Here is a 20,292-nt window from a genome sequence, read left to right as displayed (position 1 = left end):
AAACACCAGAAAAAAAAAAAAAAAAAAAAAAAAAAAAAAAAAAAAAAAAAAAACTAAACGATAATACTGTAAAAGAAAAACTAAACTGTTAGAAAATAATGTAGGAAAATATCATTGTAACCATGATAGGCAAAAACGTCTTAGATAGAACACAGGAAGCACAAAAGATAAAAGAAAAATTGATAAATTGGACTTCATTAAAATTAAAAACCTCTGTTCTTTGAAATATGACATTAAAAAAATAAGTTAAGCTACACACTAGCAGAAAAGTTTCACAATACATGTATCTAACAAATAACTTACACCTAGAATTTATTTTTTAAATGTTGTAAATGCAATTAGAAGAAAAGTAACCTAATATACATGGGGAAAATGTTGAAACAAACATTTAAAAATGGCTAAAAAGCACATGAAAATATACCCAACATCATTAGTCATCAAGAAAATCAAAATTACAACTGCAATGAGATAATAATATAAACCCACAACAATGACTGGAATTGAAAAGATGGACAATATCAAGTGTCAGTGAGAATACAGACCAACTGGAACTCTCATATACTATTGATGGGAATGTAAAATGGCACAACCACTTTGTGAAACAGTTTGATGGTTTTCTATAAGTTAAATTACACTGGCCACGCAACCCAGTAATTTCACTCCTAAATATTAACTCAACAAAATAGGATAAATTACATACCAAGTAATTACCAGTATTACATACCAAGTAATTATTTTGCAAAAAATTAATAGACATGTAAATACATAAACAGATGGTGTTACCTTTGTACAATGTAATATTACTCAGTGATAAAAAGGAATAAACGTCTGTTACATATGATTCACATGGATGAATCACCAAATAAAATTTTTAAATGCTGAGCAAAAGAATCCAGACCCCAAAGAATCCAGAACTCCTGTTTATTTCATTTACATAAAGTTCTAAATAGGCAGAACTATAATTGCAGAAAGCAGATTCATTCTTGCCTAAAGCTGAGGTTGGGTGTGGTCTTTAATTGCAAAGCATGAGAAAGAAATTTAGGGAATAATGGTCAGACTTTCTACCTTGACTGCTGTGATGTTTACATCTCTACATTTGACAAAACTCATTAAACTTTCTCCTTAAAATTACGCATTGTATCTTATGTTAATTATACCTCCATAAAATTGCTTTAAAAAATAAATGCATAAGGAGATACTTAATTAATGTTATTTATGACATAGGGCTCTCAAGAATGTGTATTTAACAAATATATAGAAAGAAAACTTGTTTGTCCATGCTGAATCTTTTGCTTTTCAGAGAACTCAAGGCACATTTCCTCCTGGCAGACAAATAGGAGTAGAAAGGCAGGGAAACTTTCCTTGTCATAAAAGCCACATATAGGCTGATTCCCAGTTAACTCATCAATTAGAAGAAACTTTCAGGAAACTACCAAAAGCAGAGATCAAAGTCAGATCCAAGAGCAATTTCTAATTCATCATGAAAGAAAACCTCAGAAAATCTGTTTTGGCTATGACAAGAAGTAGTGCACAGGGCCCTGAATCATAGATTTTAAAATCAGAGACACTAAGAGCATCTTTTTTGAATATTTTAAATCAAAGGTGAGGCTATGGCAATTCATGAAGAAAACCTCTGAATCACCCATGGAAATAAGAGGTGCTGACCACAAAGGGCTTTGACCTTCACAGAGCCTCAGAAATTTCATGACTGATCCCTAAGAGCTTTGAAACACACCATTTGATCAATGGAATCATAACGGTATCAGGATGAACATACAGAATTCCTCCTCTATGCTTCTTCCTAAAGGAGGTGAGAAATTTATGTCACTAGAAAAAGAAGAAATTATTCTATCTCCAATTGACAAATCAGTTGATTTAATACACTTAGGACCGATAAGGGTATTTTTAAAAGTCTGATGTGAGCCTTCGGGATGCTAAGCAGAAGTGTTATTGATTCCAATTGATTCTATAGTTGACTATGGGCTACGTGAAGTAAAGAAAAGAAGGCAGGGTTGAGTAAGAGGTGCGATTCATGGCTCTGTCACTTGCTGGAGTGTGAGCTTGGGAAAATCACTTGATCTCAGTTGTTTCATTTTTCTCATCTGCAAAGCAAATCTTCCTGGGCTGGGCTCTATGAAGAAGGAATTGGAGCTCTGCAGGCCACAGGAGGCCCATCATGCAGGAGGTTCAGCTTTGAAAGTCAAGTTCCTGGGTGAAGGCAAAACCAGCCCAATCGCCCCATAGAAATTATGTTTACGAATTTTCGAATAAACATAGACATTGGCCCTTCTGGTCTTAAAACTTGTAGTTTACATTTGTCTCATCTGAGATCCCCCTCAGGCAAGGGACTGAAACTCATCAGATCCCTGCATTCAATGAGATGCCAGACCCTTCTTTCCTCATAAGTGCTTCCTTACCCTTCCTTAGTTCCTGTTTTACTTTCCTTCCCCACTGTATAAATCTCCCAATTCAGTTGGTGGGGAGATGGATTTCAGACTGACTTTCTGTTCTCCTTGGCTGCAGCACCAAAACAAAGCCTTCTTCCCTAGCAATACTCATTGTCTCAGTGATTACCTTTCTGCATGGCAAAGAACCCAGACAAAATCCTTGGTGTTTTGGTAACAAAACATTAAGCTGTAGCACTGGAGGGGTGTGATAGTTAATACTGAGTGTCAACTTGATTGGATTGAAGGATGTAAAGTAGTGATCATGGGTGTGCCTGTGAGGGTGTTGCTAATGGAGATTAACATTGGGAAAGGCCGACCCACCCTTAATCTGGGTGGGCACCATCTAATCAGCTACCAGCACGGCTAGAATATAAAGCAGGCAGAAAAACATGAAAAGTCTAGACTGGCTTAGCCTCCCAGCCCTCATCTTTCTCCTGTGCTGGATGTTTCCCACACTCAAACATCAGACTCCATGTTCTTCAGCTTTGGGACTCTGACTGGCTCTCCTTGCTCCTCAGTTTGCAGACGGCTTACTGTGGGACTTTGTGATCATATGCGTTAACACTACTTAATAAACTCTCATATAGATAAAGATATAGATATAGATATATATCTGTCCTATTAGTTCTGTCCCTCTAGAGAACCCTGACTAATACAGGGGGTGAAGTGAGAGGTACTGTAGCTCAGAAATGAAGTTAATTCCCAGAAAATTTTTATTGACATTCCTGTGGGTCAATCTATTGATGGTTTGGTCTGGCTTAAAGTATCCAACTGGGTAGAAAATCAATAGTACCATTCAGGATCATGGTGAGGATTAAAGAAGAGCATAGGTGCCTATTGCAGTGGCTGGCACAGAGTATTCAATACAAAGAGTATTCAAACTACTCAATACGAAGAGTATTCAAAAATAAACTTTGGTATAGGTAATGGGCTGAATTATGTCCTCCCAAAATTCGTATGTTAAAAGTGCTAATCCCTCTAATAACTTAGATTGTGACTGTATTTGGAGATACAGCTTTTAAAGAGATGGCTAAGTTAAAGTAAAGCCATTAGGGTAAACCCTAACCCAAAATGACCAGGGTCCTTATAAGAAGAAGAAATTTGGACACATAGAGACGCTAGGGATGCACACACATAGAGAAAAGACCGCATGAGGATATAATGAGAAGGAGGCTGTCTGCAAGTCAAAGAGAGAAGCCTCAGAAGAAACCAAACCTGCAACAACTTGACCTGGGACTTTCAGCCCCTGGAACTATGAAAAATAAATTTCTGTTGTGTAAGCCACCCAGTCTGTGGTAGCTTGTTATCAGAGCCCTACCAAAACTAATACAGTGTTCAATTTCAATTTAATTAGTTGAAATTGATTAATTACAGTTAAGCTACATATTCAGGCAGTGAGGAGTATGTATTTGTAAGAAATGGGAGGCACCAGAAAAGCAACTTTCTAATTGGCTTTGTGGATTCTGTAACAACAAACAAATGAAGGAACATTAACTGATGTTCCTATCAATAATGTGCTAAAAGACATGTAAAATATCATATTCCTTAGAGTGTTTACAAGTAATACCCTAAAGTTAACCTTTCTGGAAGTAGACTGAGTTGCAAAAGACAAGAATGGAGAATGAGATCCAGATATTTTTTCACAATATGCTCATGATGTCCTAGAACTCTCTAGAAGTGGTCAGGGTAACCCTGAACTAATTGCCTATGTTCCAGTGCACTTATAGGCCCAGAGCTGTGACCAGATTTTTCTAGTGGCCCAAAGACAGCTGCTGGATGGCTTTAGACCAGCAATAGAGCAGAAGAAGCTTAAGTGTTCTTTCCACCCTCATTGACGGAACAGTGAACATAGGGAGTTCTGCCTGAAGAATCAAGAAAATAGAGGGAGATATCAGAGGAATGCAAACTGACAAATGCCCTGCTTTTACTTAGAGAAAGAAATAAAATGGACTATGAAACTCAAAAGCAGGTAGATTTCGTGTTGCTTCCCGGCAACCTCTTAAAACAGAATTACTTCTGCTTTGAATGCCAGACTTTTAAAAGAGAACAGGAAGAGTAAACAGGGCTATTAGGCAGAGAAAAACCCCGCTGAGAAAAGTGAAAATAACAGACTGGAAGCCTCTTTGCTCCAAGGTTGCAGCTCTGCAAGGTTTCTCTCCAGGAGGGTGGGGAGCAGAAAGGACATCACAGATCCCACTGTGATGGCAGTCTTGGGTGGCTGGAGACAGCTCCCTTGGGGGAGAAACGTCTGGTTTTTGTACTCCTGCTCTGAGCTTGCCTCTGGCTTTTTAATCATGTGTACCAACACGTCGTTAGAATAGTGAAGGCATCTGGCATTTTCCAAACCTAGCTAGGCTGGTGAAAAAGCCACCTATCCATCATCCATCCAGCCTATGGGATAACTAATTTCTGTGAACCTGAGGGATGTTCCTTTAGTGTATTGCAGGTGACAGAAGAATACAAATTACATGTTTACAGATGTCAGTACCTAGCACAGTAGCCGGCTTGGTGGACAGTGTGGAAACATTGACAGATTTTAATATAATGCTGTCCAGCCATGGGAATGTGTACACAGACTCACAGACTCATCCATGACCTTGGAGGGGTGTCTCCTTTGTTCTTCAGTCTTCAAACAAAATAAACTTTAGCTATGTAAAACAGAACTTATCCATCATTTTCTTTTTCAATCTTCTGAAACAGTGTTTGCAGAGAGCGAACTGTGTGCCAGGCACTGAGCCACGTGCAAGGGGTTAGAGTGTGAATAATTCCAGCTACTCCCCAAGTGCTGCCTGAGAAACCGCCGACTTATCTGATGACCATAGCATCTTAGGGACAAAGCAGGAGCATCTTCCCTGATAGGAAAGGGAATGAGGCAGATTTATGAAATCTGAGACATCTCATTTTAAAACTTCTGGAGAGGGAGAAATCGTATAATCTTCATGAATACTATAGAAAACCTAATCCTCTGGGGAAGTAATCCATTTCCTTTCATTCTTTCTTCACTGGGGCCATCCTAAGACTCAAAACCATCCTCTTATTAGCACCTCACAACAAGCATGATATTTCCCTGATGGGTAAGCCAGTGCATCTTTCTTTTCACCCCATCCTGCATAATAGCTTGTGGGAAAGGAGAGGGGGTGGTGTTGAAGGTGAGACAGGGAGAGGCTCACCTATCCCAGCCCTGCGGAACAGAACAGTAAAGACAAGAAAGAAGCAGCAGCGGCGATGTATGAGAGACAGTGATGCCACAGAGTCAGTGTCACTGTTCCAGGTTTTGGGCAAAAGCATAGAAGGTGGTACAGACAACGTTGAGGGGAATGACTTGAGCAGTGGACTTTTGAACAGGAATTCAAATCCTATTTGGATTCTGAAACAGATCATCTAGAAGCTGTCCTCTGTTCATGGACAGGTAGCAGAACTTCTTCCTGCTCTCTGGTGTCATGGGAAAATAGCTCAAGTAGTATTGCAGGGCCTGCATTCTGCCTATCTTGAGGTAAGAGAGCCAAAGAAAGAATGTGCCAGAGACTCAGAATGGTCAGGAGCTGAGGGGAGCCCAATTAAACGAGGACTCTGGCCAAGGCAGGGAAGATGTAACCATGAATTACACAAGCCTCCAACTTCAGCTATGAATAGTAGCAGGGACTAGGGGTGAGAAACCATGCTGCAGAGACCAGAGGAGGCAGCTCTGAGGCTCCCTTCCGTCTGCTGGGAAGAAGTCCCAGGAAGCCTCTTTGTGCAGCCAGACAGCACTGCTGTGAAGAGAAGCAAAGGCAACAGGATCTGAATGCAAGCATTCAACCCAGAGAGACTGTTCAAATTACTGAATCAGCAAAAGGATGGTCAGCAATACGCGCTTGGTGGCTGCTGAAAAATGGCAGAATTTTAAGAGATTTTTACTTTCTTCTTTACTCTTATGTATCATTTGGATTTTCTACCATGAGCCTGAATTATTTATATAATCAGAGAAATATGCTATGTTTAGCATACTAAGACTGCTGGATTGGATTAAATCAATTCTCCCCCCTTACACACACATATCTTATCCCTCCTGCTATTTAGTGAGCAAGGGGTCTAAAAATGATCACTAACGCAGGGAGAATAAAAATTACATTTTCCCTGAAGTCTCAGCTTAAGGCAAAGAAATTTGCAACCACCCCCTATGTGCCACCCCCACAGCCATGTCTGGAACTTCAGACTCCATGCCCCTCTTTGTTGACACACCACATCTTTTGTCTCTCAGAAGCAAACTATTTTGTGATTCTTGATTTCCCATAGTCCTGACATGCTCTTATATTTAGTTATTTATCTTTCCCACCCTTTGCCGGTCCTCCTTGTTGAGATAAGGATTCATAATGTCTATAAAGAGAGAGAGAGAAAGCAGATTCAACAATTGTTTCCTTTGGTTTTGTTGTTGTTGTTGTTGTTGTTGTTGGTTGTAATATTTGTGTGTACTCAAAGACATAGTTCTTACTCAACATCCCAAGTAACCTTTAACTAAATTGCCCATGCCATTCAACAAGAACAAGACAGGACTCCATACAAAGAGGTGAGCAAATTAAACATAAAGATCCAATTCAATGCCCTCTACATAGACTTAACAGGAGTAAGTCAGCCCTTTAATGTGAGCAAAATGATCAGGAGAAAGGAACAAAGATGAAATGGGCCAAAGTGAATTTTCAATGTACAAATAATAATGACAAATGGAAGAAAAAGAACAACTTCCCGCCCCTGGGAGGTGGGATGGGAGGAGGAGATACCAGAAACCCTCGCAGCCTGTGGGCCCTCTTTTCTCTGGGCTGAATTTAGCGATCCATCCAAATCAGGTGATTTCAGTCCCCTCTTCTCTAGCCTGAGGAGCCTACCTTATTAGCTCCTGTGTGACAATATTTCAATCACTTCTCCTAGGTCTTTAGGGCTGGGATAGCAGACGCCTGTTCAGCACAGGCATTTAGACCCACAGAGAACCTCCCAATTTGTCATTAAAAATGACCTCTTCCACACCCCAAATCATGATTGTCTTTTTTTTTTTTTTGTTTTTTTTTGGAATTTTAGAAATTTTAAATATATTTTATCCTTTTTCTTTTATTATTATCATTATTATTATTATTATTATTATTATACTTTAAGTTCTAGGGTACATGTGCATAACGTGCAGGTTTGTTACATATGTATACTTGTGCCACGTTGGTGTGCTGCACCCATCAACTCGTCAGCACCCATCAACTCGTCATTTACATCAGGTATAACTCCCAATGCAATCCCTCCCCCCTCCCGCCTCCCCATAATAGGCCTCGGTGTGTGATGTTCCCCGTTCCAAGTCCAGGTGATCTGTGTTCAGTTCCCACCTATGAGTGAGAACATGCGGTGTTTGGTTTTCTGTTCTTGCGATACTTTGCTGAGAATGATGGTTTCCAGCTGCATCCATGTCCCTACAAAGGACACAAACTCATCCTTTTTTATGGCTGCATAGTATTCCATGGTGTATATGTGCCACATTTTCTTAATCCAGTCTGTCACTGATGGACATTTGGGTTGATTCCAAGTCTTTGCTATTGTGAATAGTGCCGCAATGAACATACGTGTGCATGTGTCTTTATAGCAGCATGATTTATAATCCTTTGGGTATATACCCAGTAATGGGATGGCTGGGTCATATGGTACTTCTAGTTCTAGATCCTTGAGGAATCACCATACTGTTTTCCATAATGGTTGAACTAGTTTACAATCCCACCAACAGTGTAAAAGTGTTCCTCTTTCTCCACATCCTCTCCAGCACCTGTTGTTTCCTGACTTTTTAATGATTGCCGTTCTAACTGGTGTGAGATGGTATCTCATTGTGGTTTTGATTTGCATTTCTCTGATGGCCAGTGATGATGAGCATTTTTTCATGTGTCTGTTGGCTGTATAAATGTCTTCTTTTGAGAAATGTCTGTTCATATCCTTTGCCCACTTTTTGATGGGGTTGTTTGTTTTTTTCTTGTAAATTTGTTTGAGTTCTTTGTAGGTTCTGGATATTAGCCCTTTGTCAGATGAGTAGATTGCAAAAATGTTCTCTCATTCTGTAGGTTTCCTGTTCACTCTGATGGTAGTTTCTTTTGCTGTGCAGAAGCTCTTTAGTTTAATTAGATCCCATTTGTCAATTTTGGCTTTTGCTGCCGTTGTTTTTGGTGTTTTAGACATGAAGTCCTTGCCCATGCCTATGTCCTGAATGGTATTACCTAGGTTTTCTTCTAGGGTTTTTATGGTATTAGGTCTAACATTTAAGCCTCTAATCCATCTTGAATTAATTTTCGTAAAAGGAGTAAGGAAAGGATCCAGTTTCAGCTTTCTACTTATGGCTAGCCAATTTTCCCAGCACCATTTATTAAATAGGGAATCCCTTCCCCATTTCTTGTTTTTCTCAGGTTTGTCAAAGATCAGATGGCTGTAGATGTGTGGTATTATTTCTGAGGACTCTGTTCTGTTCCATTGGTCTATATCTCTGTTTTGGTACCAGTACCATGGTGTTTTGGTTACTGTAGCCTTGTAGTATAGTTTGAACTCAGGTAGTGTGATGCCTCCAGCTTTGTTCTTTTGACTTAGGATTGTCTTGGCGATGCGGGCTCTTTTTGTTCCATATGAACTCTAAAGCAGTTTTTTCCAATTCTGTGAAGAAAGTCATTGGTAGCTTGCTGGGGATGGCATTGAATCTATAAATTACCTTGGGCAGTATGGCCATTTTCACGATATTGATTCTTCCTATCCATGAGCATGGTATGTTCTTCCATTAGTTTGTGTCCTCTTTGATTTCACTGAGCAGTGGTTTGTAGTTCTCCTTGAAGAGGTCCTTTACATCCCTTGTAAGTTGGATTCCTAGGTATTTTATTCTCTTTGAAGCAATTGTGAATGGAAGTTCATTCCTGATTTGGCTCTCTGTTTGTCTGTTACTGGTGTATAAGAATGCTTGTGATTTTTGCACATTAATTTTGTATCCTGAGACTTTGCTGAAGTTGCTTATCAGCTTAAGGAGATTTTGGGCTGAGACAATGGGGTTTTCTAAATATACAATCATGTCATCTGCAAACAGGGACAATTTGACTTCTTCTTTTCCTAACTGAATACCCTTGATTTCTTTCTCTTGCCTGATTGCCCTAGCCAGAACTTCCAACACTATGTTGAATAGGAGTGGTGAGAGAGGGCATCTCTGCCTTGTGCCAGTTTTCAAAGGGAATTTTTCCAGTTTTTGCCCATTCAGTATGATATTGGCTGTGGGTTTGTCATAAATAGCTCTTATTATTTTGAGATACGTTCCATCAATACAGAATTTATTGAGCGTTTTTAGCATGAAGGGCTGTTGAATTTTGTCAAAGACCTTTTCTGCATCCATGATTGCCTCTTTGCCACTGGTATTTTTGGAGTTGAATCTGTTCTCTTCTGATAAGTCATGCTCTTACCCTGCTCCGTCACACTCAGGTGTATGTTCCCCATTCTGAGGGAATACACTTTGGTTTTCCTAAGTGCCCTATCTTTGGCTCTACCTTATTAAACATCAGACTGTTTGCTTCTGACCACTCTCCCTAAGTTCCCAAGATCCTTTGTGATCCTGTTTTTTAAGATGCCACTACCACCTTCCTCATTACTTCCTTGACAGCGTCCCCATGCTGAGCACTCCTTTCCATCACTAAGCCTCTAGAAGTTCTCAAGTGGGAGTGATTTTCCTCCCAGGGGACATTGGCTTTGTCTGGAAATATTTTGGGCTGTTACAAAACTGGGGATGGGAGAATTGTTACTAGTATAGAGTAGGTAGAGACCAGAGATGCTAGCAAACATCCTACAATGCCCAAGGCAGCCCTGACAGCAAAGAATTATCCAGCTCAAAATGTCATAGTGCCAAGGTCAAGGGACCACTACCTGGAGGATGATTCAGCCTCCAAGGACCCTGGTAGGTCTCTCCAGTGGGGGTGGTGGGGGGGATTCTTTATCCCACCCCCTCCAGCCCATCAGCCAGACATCTTTCTTCCCCATCCCCCCCTTTTTTTAAGTTATGGAATTGAAGAACACAAATGTTGAAATTGCCTCAATTCACAGATGAGGAAGTTGAGGGCCCAAGGGAACATGCACCTCTGCCAAGGTCAAACAGTGAAGCTGAACTGTCTGGAATATTCAGTTATGGTAAACACTCCCCATTAATCTACCTGGCAGGCATTTTATTCAGAAATGGAAGCTAGGTCAGTCTGACAGGACCCACTCTTGACAATTCTACTCTGGGTTCTTCTGTTGTCTCCAAAGGACATTACAATGCCATTCTTCAGGCAGGCTTCTGAATTATTCTTAAATTATTTGACATCTCTGTTCCCTGTATTATACATTTAAAAAACACATTGGTGTAATTCCCTGTGTGTCTGCATTGCTCTTAGTTTAATTATTGCATATTACCTTCCAAAGCTACACTTTCCCTGGACTGTCGTTTGCATACTAGGACTTTCAGTAAGACAGTGTGGCACCGTGATTATGAGCTTCCGTCCTGTAGTGACACAAATTCGGATTCAGCATCTTATGAGTCTTTTTTTCAGTTGTGGTGACAGAAGCTTGATTCAGACTATCTTAAGCCTAAAAGGGGAATTTTGGAGTTCATTTATTTGGGAAATTCAAGGTAATGACTGGCTTCAGGAATGACTGAATCTGGGGATTCAAACAATGTCACTGGGATTTATTTTCCCTTTGCCCCCCGTTTCCCCCTGCTGTTTTCCATGGGTTTTCTTTAAACCAACACTCTCTCTCTCTCCGTGGCAAAGAGGACCCTCAATGTCTCAACAGCACTAGGCAATCAAGAGCTGAGCTCTCTTCCTTCCAACATCTGAATCATTCTACAAAAACGTCTCTAGTGATCAGTGCGGTGGCTCACGCCTGTAATCTCAGCACTTTGGGAGGTGGAGAAGGGCTGATCACAAGGTCAGGAGATCGAGACCATCTGGCTAACACGGTGAAACCCCGCCTCTACTAAAAATACAAAAAATTAGCGGGGCGTGGTGGCGGGCGCCTGTGGTCCCAGCTACTCGGGTCGCTGAGGCAGGAGAATGATGTGAACCCGGGAGGCGGAGCTTTCAGTGAGTCGAGATCGTGCCACTGCACTCCAGCCTGGGCGACAGAGCGAGACTCAGTCTCAAAAAAAAAAAAAAAGTCTCTAGTGAACCCACTTGGCAGAAAGGTTGAGGTGCCCCTTTGATTGTCAGGCTTATTAGAATCCTATGAAATGGGAAGGAGAAACTTTACCAAAAGGAAGCATTTAGAAGCAGAGAAACTATTAACAACCATATATACTGACAAATATATGTGCCAGGAAACCATCACCACAATCAAAATAATGAACATATTCTTTTCTGCCAGAAAAGTTTGCTCCATAGTCCCAGCAACGCTTGGTGAGGTCACTCTTTTTAATTTTAACCATATGAATAGATTTGTAATGGTATCTTATTATAGTTTCAATTTATATTGTTCTAACGACTAATGATGTTAAGCTTCTTTTTACAACCTTGTTTGTCATCCATATACCTATTTTGGTAAAGTGCTGTTTCACATCTTTTGCACTTCTTTATTGGGTTTTGTTTTGTTTGTTCCTATTACTGTGTTCCTGGGATGCTTTTGTTTTTGTTTTTGTTTTTGTTTTTGTTTTTGTTTTTTGAGACAAGGTCTTGCTCTGTCACCCAGGCTGAAGTGCAGTGGCACCATCTCGGCTCACTGCAATCTCCATCTCCCGAGTTCAAGTGGTTCTCATGCCTCAGCCTCCCAAGTAGCTGGGATTACAGGCATGCACCACCATGCCGAGCTAATTTTTGTATTTTTAGTACAGATGGGGTTTCACCATGGTTACTGACCTGGTCTCAAACTTCTGGCCTCAAGTGATCTGTCCATCTTGGCCTCCCAAAGTACTGGGATCACAGGCATGAGCCACCATGCTCAGCCAACTAATTGTTTAACTAATATGAGAATCAGTTTACCTATGCCAGGCCAGGATTCTTTATGTATTCTGGACACAAGTTTTTTTTTTAATCAAATAGGTGATTTAAAAATTTGACACTAATGTTTTCATCCTCTTAACAATATGTTTATAAGAGCAGAGGTGATAATTTTGATAAAGATTATATTATCAATTTTTTTCTTTTTTTGATTGTTATTAGTGTCATATCTAAAACACGAATTGCCTAACCCAAGGTTACAGATATTTCTTGCATGCTTTTTTATAGAAGTTTCTAGCTTATGGTTTTACATTCAGAATTATAATTTATTTTGTGTTCATTTTTATATACAGTGTTCATTTTTGTTGCATCTTCATATCCAATTGTCTCATCATCAGTTCTTGGAAAGACTATCCTTTCTCCATTAGATTGTCCTTGTAATTTTGTCAAAAGTCAATTGCCAGCTTGGCACAGTGGCTCACGCCTATAATCCCAGCACTTTAGGAGGCCGAGGCATGTGAGTCACTTGAGGTCAAGAGTTCGAGACCAGCCTGACCAACATGGTGAAACCCTGTCTCTACTAAAAATATAAAATTAGCTGGGCGTAGTGACTTATGCCTGTAATCTCTGCTACCCAGGAGGCTGAGGCAGGAGAATCACTTGAATCCAGGAGGCAGAGGTTGCAGTGAGCTGAGATGGGCCCATTGCACTCCAGCCTGGGCAACAAGAGTGAAACTCCATCTCAAAAAAAAAAAAAAAAAAGTCAATTGCCCCCATATGTTTCAGTCTATTTCTTGACTGGATCCAGTTCCATCAATCTATTGAGCTAACATTATGCCAATACACACTCTCTTCATTATTATAGATTTTATTTTAAGATTTGAAATCAGGTAGAAGTCCTCCAACTTTGTTCGTCCTTTTCAAAGACTATTCTGTATACTTGGCATTGCGTTTCCACATTAATATTAGAATCAGCTTATCAATTTCTACAGAAAAATTGTGCTGGTATTTTGACTTGGATTGTATTTAATCTTCAAATTAACTTGAGGACAATGGACATCAAAAGAAAATTGTCTTCTGATTTATGAACATGGTATATCTCTTAAGTTGTTTAAGTCTTCTGTAGTTTCTCTCAGCAATGTCTCATTCTGTACACGGTTTCTTGCACAACTTTTGTCACCTTGATACCCAGGCATTTTCTATTCATTATGCAATGTAAAATGATATTGCTTATAAATTTTTTCAGATTTGTTTTAAAATTGTTTTCAATTGTTTGTTATTTGTTTACAGTTAATCTTTGTATGTTGATCTTGTACTCTACAACCTAGCAAGGATCACTTTTTATTTCTAGCTGCTTTTTGCAGGTTTTATATATTCTTCATAGAGGATCATGCCATTGGTGAATTTTTTAAAAATCAGTTATCATCTGGAGATTCAACTGGGGAAGAATTTGCTTTCCAACTCATTCAGACTGTTGGTAGAATTCACTTAGAGCTCATTCTTATCTCTAAGAAGTCACCTGCAATTCCTTGCTATGTGGTCTTCCTTGGCACGTCTGCTTATTTCATTATGTCCACAAGGAGAATCTCTGCATACAGTCTTCTTAAAAAACAAAGTGTTAAGGTAATAGAACCACAGAAGTGATATCCTGCAACCTTTGCCATAACCATGTAGTTAGAAACAAGTCACAGGTCCTGCCACATGCAAGGGGAGGGATTATACAAGGATGTGAATACTAGAAAGTGATCATTGGAAATCACTTACTGTCTGTCCACCACAAATTCTGACATAGGGTAGCAATATTCCAGCTTCCAAGTTCTGTGCTTAGGAATAGGAACAGGTGTGTGTGTGTGTGTGTGTGCGCGCGTGTGTGTGACTTTTTGTTGGCAGAGAGCGAGCAATCGGCCCTTTTTGAGCTGCAGTCACTGCCATTTACAATTTTTATTTCCCTGCTTCATCAGTCATTATATGTAATAATTAGTTTTATGTGTCAAGCTGACTAGGCTACAGAACCCATTTATTTAACCCATTTATTGCTACAGTCTAGGTGTTGCTATGAAAGAATTTCATAATGTGGTTAACATGTGCAATCAGTTAACCTTATTTTATTTTATTTATATATATTTTTTGAGACAGAGTCTCACTCTGTCACCCAGTCTGGAGCTGCAGTGGTACAATCTCGGCTCACTGTAACCTCCGCCTCTTAGGTTCAAGCCATTCTCCTGCCTCAGCTTCCTGAGTAGCTGGGATTACAGGCACCCACCACCACTCCCAGCTTGTATTTTTAGTAAAGACAGGGTTTCACCATGTGGTCAGGCTGGTCTTGAACTCCTGACCTCCGGTGATCTGCCTGCCTTGGCCTCCCAAAGTGCTGTGATTACAGGTGTGAGCCACTGCCCCTGACCACTTTAAATAAAGGAGATTACCCTTGACAAAGTGGGTCAACTTCATTCAACCTGTTGAAGGCGTTAAGAGCAAAAACTGAGGTTTCCGAAAGAAAAACAAATTCTGCCTCAAGACTGCAGCATCAATTTCTACCTGAGTTTCCAGGCTGCTGGCCTGCCCCATGGATTTCAGACCTGCCATTCTCTCTCAATTACATAAGCCAATTCCTTAAAATAAATCTCGTAACATATACATAGGTATCCTGTTGGTTGTGTTACTCTGGAGAATCCTGGTTAATAAACCATACATTTGTTGAAATATTTCATCAGCTGGTAGCTTTCTTTCCATTCTTTTTACCTTGTGAGTTTATAGCTCTTTAAAATCCCTTTACTAATATTTTAATGGAGTCTTTCAAGGGAAACTATACAACCCTGTGCTCGATCTTAAAGCAGATGTCAAGATAAAGATTACTTGGTTAGATAAGACTTGATCCTCTAATTGCAAATGTGTTACTCTCATGATATTTTTTTTGTTTGTTTTTTGGGGGTTTTTTTGTTTGTTTGTTTGTTTTGGAAGTTTCTTTAAAAGTTTCTTAAAATAATACTATTTATGTGGAAGATGTAAAAGACAAAAGCTAAGGAAAATTACAATTAGAAGCAGCATCCAATATCCAAATAAATTTCTTGAATATCTACTTAGGCCCACAATTCATTCTGAGTGGCCATCTATCACCAGGGAGAAGCAGATGGCCACTTCAGCTGGATTTGATTTGCTACCTAAGGAAATCTCTTTTTATTGACTTTTTAATACAAAATTTCAAGGATTTTTCACCAACTTTTCTGTATATCTAATGTATTCACAAGTGAGCAGGAATGTGTTAAAAAGCAAGGCATCAACTGGACTAAGCAATTAATTGCTAGTGAGCAAGCAGGGACAAGAAAGCGTTTGATAGTCAGCATGGAAAAGTGGACATGACGGAATAATGGCAGGAAGACTTTAATGTTTCAACTGTATGTGTTTTTTCTCTACCTGCTGAAAAATAGAAATGTATATGTAAGCGCTTTCACTGCATTAACACAGAGAAAAGAAAGCATTTTTTATTACATAAGACTTCCCTAGGCAATCATCATAGCTGTAATAGGCATATTTGCACCATAGAAAAAGTCATGTACCTATTTCAGGATAACATAGATATGCATAGTAGCCAACAGGAAAAGAAATAGCTACCTAAGTACATGAGTACATGTTCACACAAAAAAAATAAAGTCTAAAAGTCTGGTAATTACTGAGATACTGACAATTTAGTGCAGTATTGACAATAACTAACATTATTATGTTCTCCCTAGATGCAAGGCACTGCTCCACATGATTTTCATGTATTGTGTCTCCTTATCTCTAACATTTTTTGCTTCAGACTGTCTTTAGCACAGGTGGTCTCAATAGACTATGCTTATCAGACCACACCAGGCCCTCTTCACTGGTCCAGCTTCATTTCTGCTGCATCATGATATGACTCTCATTCTCCCACTGAGCTTTTCTTTATCTTAAACTTTGACGAACTCTGTCCACTCAAGTTCACACTTCTCTTTTGCTCATTCAGCTTCAGACTTTCCTAGCCTTCATTCTAATCATTTTCTGACTGATCCCCTAAATGTCAACTGAAGTTTTAGTTTATTATTACGAAAAAAATCACTCTTAATCATTGCCATTGAACTTTTAATTACAGCAGTAGCCCTTGTAACTCGACTCATGGTGACTCACACCTATTCCTCTGTTAGTTTAGGATTTCTTGATTGTCTGCTCCATATCCAGAATATTCCTCTTCTCTGCCGTGAGTAAACATGTGTAAGACCTGTCTCTGTCTATGCTGAGTTTAACATAATTTTCCCCTTTGAAAATTTTCCTCTGCCACCTCTACTGACACCTGCTCCTGAATTTCAACAGATGATTTTTCTCCTCCTGCTCCGTTCTTGTATTTGTGGATTTTTCTGCTGGTGTCTTCCTCATCTTGCACTTATTCTGTCCAGTTAGGCAAGATATGAAATCTTGTCAAAGTAAGCACTTTGGTGGCTCTGCACAGTAACAAACTCTCAGTAAATGTCTTGAGAAGGATTCGATGTACTATAATGATAGAGTTGCATCCTTAGTTCCCATTTTTCTCTTTGAATTTTTCTGGGGTCATAGAGTATGAGGGAGAGAGAGAGGAAGAGAGAGAAGCTAAAGTTCATTCATGGTAAACCCACCTGGGTGGTGGCTGAGTATTCTGCAGGAACAATATATGGATCAGGATTTTTTACATTATTGCATCATTATTCCCTTTTTCTGAACTTCATGATGATGTTTGAAAGAACAGCACTTAGATAATAGTGAACATGAAGGGCTTGGAGACTTAGTTAATGTCCTTAAATACACCAATATGCTTTAGGAGCACAGTACCTGAAAATCTGATGAAAGTCTAATAGATAAAATATAAACATAAATAATTATAGTCCCTGCCCTTGGACATTTCTCCCTTCTTACACACTGAAATGAACATGCCACATTACTTAAGACAATGATGTTAGACTTGTATTTAATTTGTATTTGGACTACAACACCCTTTCCTTTTTTGGTGTTAATCGCATTTAAGAGAATTTAAATACAGACTTGCTCTTAGCATAAGGGAGATGTATAATAACTATACTAAATATGCCAATATTCCTGCTCTGCCCTCAGACCTCTTCTGAAGAGGGAGAGGTGAAGGCTGATGGGGTCAGAGTGAACCCTTGACCTAAGGGCAACCTGGCCATAGGCTAGGCAGCAGCAGTTCAGAGATAAAGAGCAAAAGGTGCTGCTTAGGCAGGTCACACAGACTGTTTCTACATAGAACTTGCATGGGGAAGTAAAAGAAAATTAACTAGTATTCTAGTTCTGGGTGGGTAATGAGAGAAATAAAAATAAAATACACAAAGACAAGCAGAAAATAGAAAGAAGCGTAGTCACTAAGGTGGAATAAATTAGACTAGCTGGATCATGGACCTGCCTTGGGTCTTCAAGTACAAGTCTTGTGTTTTTCTGGTAGTTCAATTGCTCTTTATGCCATTGGTCTCATGGTAACTCCACTGCTGGAAGCAGTTATAAGCTCTTGACCACCAAATGGCCTAACCCAATACACCATTTCCTATTATCCTTTATTGTTCTGCTTGATTCTCAAATATGGTAATAACTGAGAAGTAGAGGACAAAGTAGTGTGTATTATTGGTCACTACCTAGCATCCGTTTCCTCCTGCAGCCTTCTTTATTTACAGAAACTGGGATGCAGCTGAAAATCCTCCAAGAAGCTTCTAAGAAGTTTTCTTGTTCCTAAGAAAAAGCTACAGGAAGTCACATTCTCCTTTTCTTCTGGTTGCTGCTAGAATGAAGTTGATGCTGAAGAAAGCGAAAGAGAGGGAGAACAGCCTGAGTCATGAAATCAACCTGAAGCTTCCTCTACTCCTGGACTTGCCATTATTCACATTTTTAAATGTCTCTTATATTTCAAACTGTTTGACTCAAGGTTCCTAGGACCTTGTGAAACCTCTAGTTGATGTGCATCGTTTCCTTTATTTTCTGCTGAAGATTCCTTGTAATGAAGATGAGGGGAGAGATGGGGGGCCACTGGAGTTTTCCTACAATAGGGGAAGATTTTAAATAGGGGCTCTGTCATCCCACATCCAGGCCTGGTACTTCATTCATAGTGTGCCAGGAAACACAGGTCAGTTTCCCAGTCCATACCTTGACCTAAGGCTCCAGGGCAAACCCAAGGCAGAGAGTTGATGTTTAGGGTCTGTTTAGTAAGGAGCAGCATCCACTGCATATTTCTTGGTGCCTGGCCACTCGCTTACGTCTTCTTCACTCCTGAGCATCATAGCAGGCATCGTGTTAATTCAAGCAGCACAGCTCAGGGAAAGGGAACATTTCAAGATGATTTATAATTTAGTATAAGCAAATTTGAGATATTTTATTTAAATTGTGTCCTCATATGGAATAAACAGAAGGGAGAAAGAGGAGGAAATAAAGGCTCTTAAAAAGAGAATGTGTTAGTTTGCCAGGGATGCCATAGAAAGTATCACAGACTGGTGATTTAGACAACAGAAATTTGTTTTCTCACAGTTCAGGAGGCTGGAAGGCCAAGATCAAGGTGCCAGCAGGGCTGGTGTCCCTTGAGGCCTCTCTCCTTGGCTTGCAGGTGGCTGCCCTTGGGCCGTCTCTGCACATGGCCATCCCTGTGTGCACATACAATCCTAGTGGCTCTCTATCAGCCCAATTTCCTCCTCTTAGGCCACCTGTCAGGTTGCACTGGAGCCCATTCGAATGGCCTAATTTTAACTTAATCCTCTCTATAAAGGCCCTGTCTCAAATACAATCACATCCTGAGGTCCTAGGGGTCAGGGCTCCAGCACTTGAATTCTGGGAAGACATAATTCAGCCTCTAACAGAGAAGGAGGGGGATGTGGCACCAGTGAAAACTGTCTTTTCCTGGGCACAGGGCGACAGCATGTTGGAAATTACATGTTTCGTAGGTGAGGTCCAGAGGGCCCCTCTAAGGAAGGCCCTGGCCCCTGGTGGGCTCTGCTTTCCTCACTGTTTACCTTGTTCACAGCACACCCCACCTTCCTGATTCACCTGAAGGTCAGGCTGTGGCTCTTCCTGGGCACTTGCCAGTCCAGGCAACCACATTCATGACTTGAACCCTTCAACAGATGTCATGTGTGGATGTTCTTGATGTTGGCAGCCCAGCCTCCATTGGCTGCTTTGAGCAACACTTCCTTCGCTCTCAGCCCTTCCTGCCAGCAGTCAGCCCATTTCTCAGAACTACCTGAATTATTTTTAACTCATGACTTTTAGCCCAGGTGTGGCGGCTCATGCCTATAATACCAGCACTTTGGGAGGCCAAGGCAGGAGGATCACTTAAGGCCAGGATTTTGAGACCAGTGTGAGCAATGTAGCAAGATCCTCATCTCTACAAAAAGTAAATAAATAAACTCATGATTTTTAAAAATAGCCACCAGCAAGGCTTTCTGGATTTCTGTGCCCATGGGCTTATCCTCTGACTTGGCTGGGATGCTGAACTCCTTTAAAAATGTCAAATGCTGAGGACTCCAATGGTAAAAGTCAAGCAGGCTTTATTTCCACATGGTGGGCAATGTTGTTTTCCTGAATGTCTATCAAAGTAGATGAGCAATGCCCAATTGCATGTCTCTTTCTCGTTTGAAAATGTCTGTCTTTTGTGTCAGCTAACAAGCAGGGATTTCTACCAAGCATTCTTTCAAGCACAACAGGCTGACCTTGAACTCCATGAGTTTTAGGAAAACAGTGGGGTGTTTCTTGTTGGCAATCCACAGTAAATATTTCCAAAAACTGTCACCATCCATCACAATGATACTCCTGGTGCTGTCTCATGCCATCTGTATCAGACAAAACTGGTTATTGGTCATGTACGAAACCAGTGAAGGAAGAGTATTATGTTTCTATGGATTATTTTTCTACTTCTGAACATTTGATTT

The sequence above is a fragment of the Theropithecus gelada genome, chromosome 4, assembly GCF_003255815.1.
Source record: "Theropithecus gelada isolate Dixy chromosome 4, Tgel_1.0, whole genome shotgun sequence".
In the NCBI taxonomy this organism is placed as follows: Eukaryota; Metazoa; Chordata; class Mammalia; order Primates; family Cercopithecidae; genus Theropithecus; species Theropithecus gelada.
This window is presented reverse-complemented; position numbering follows the sequence as displayed.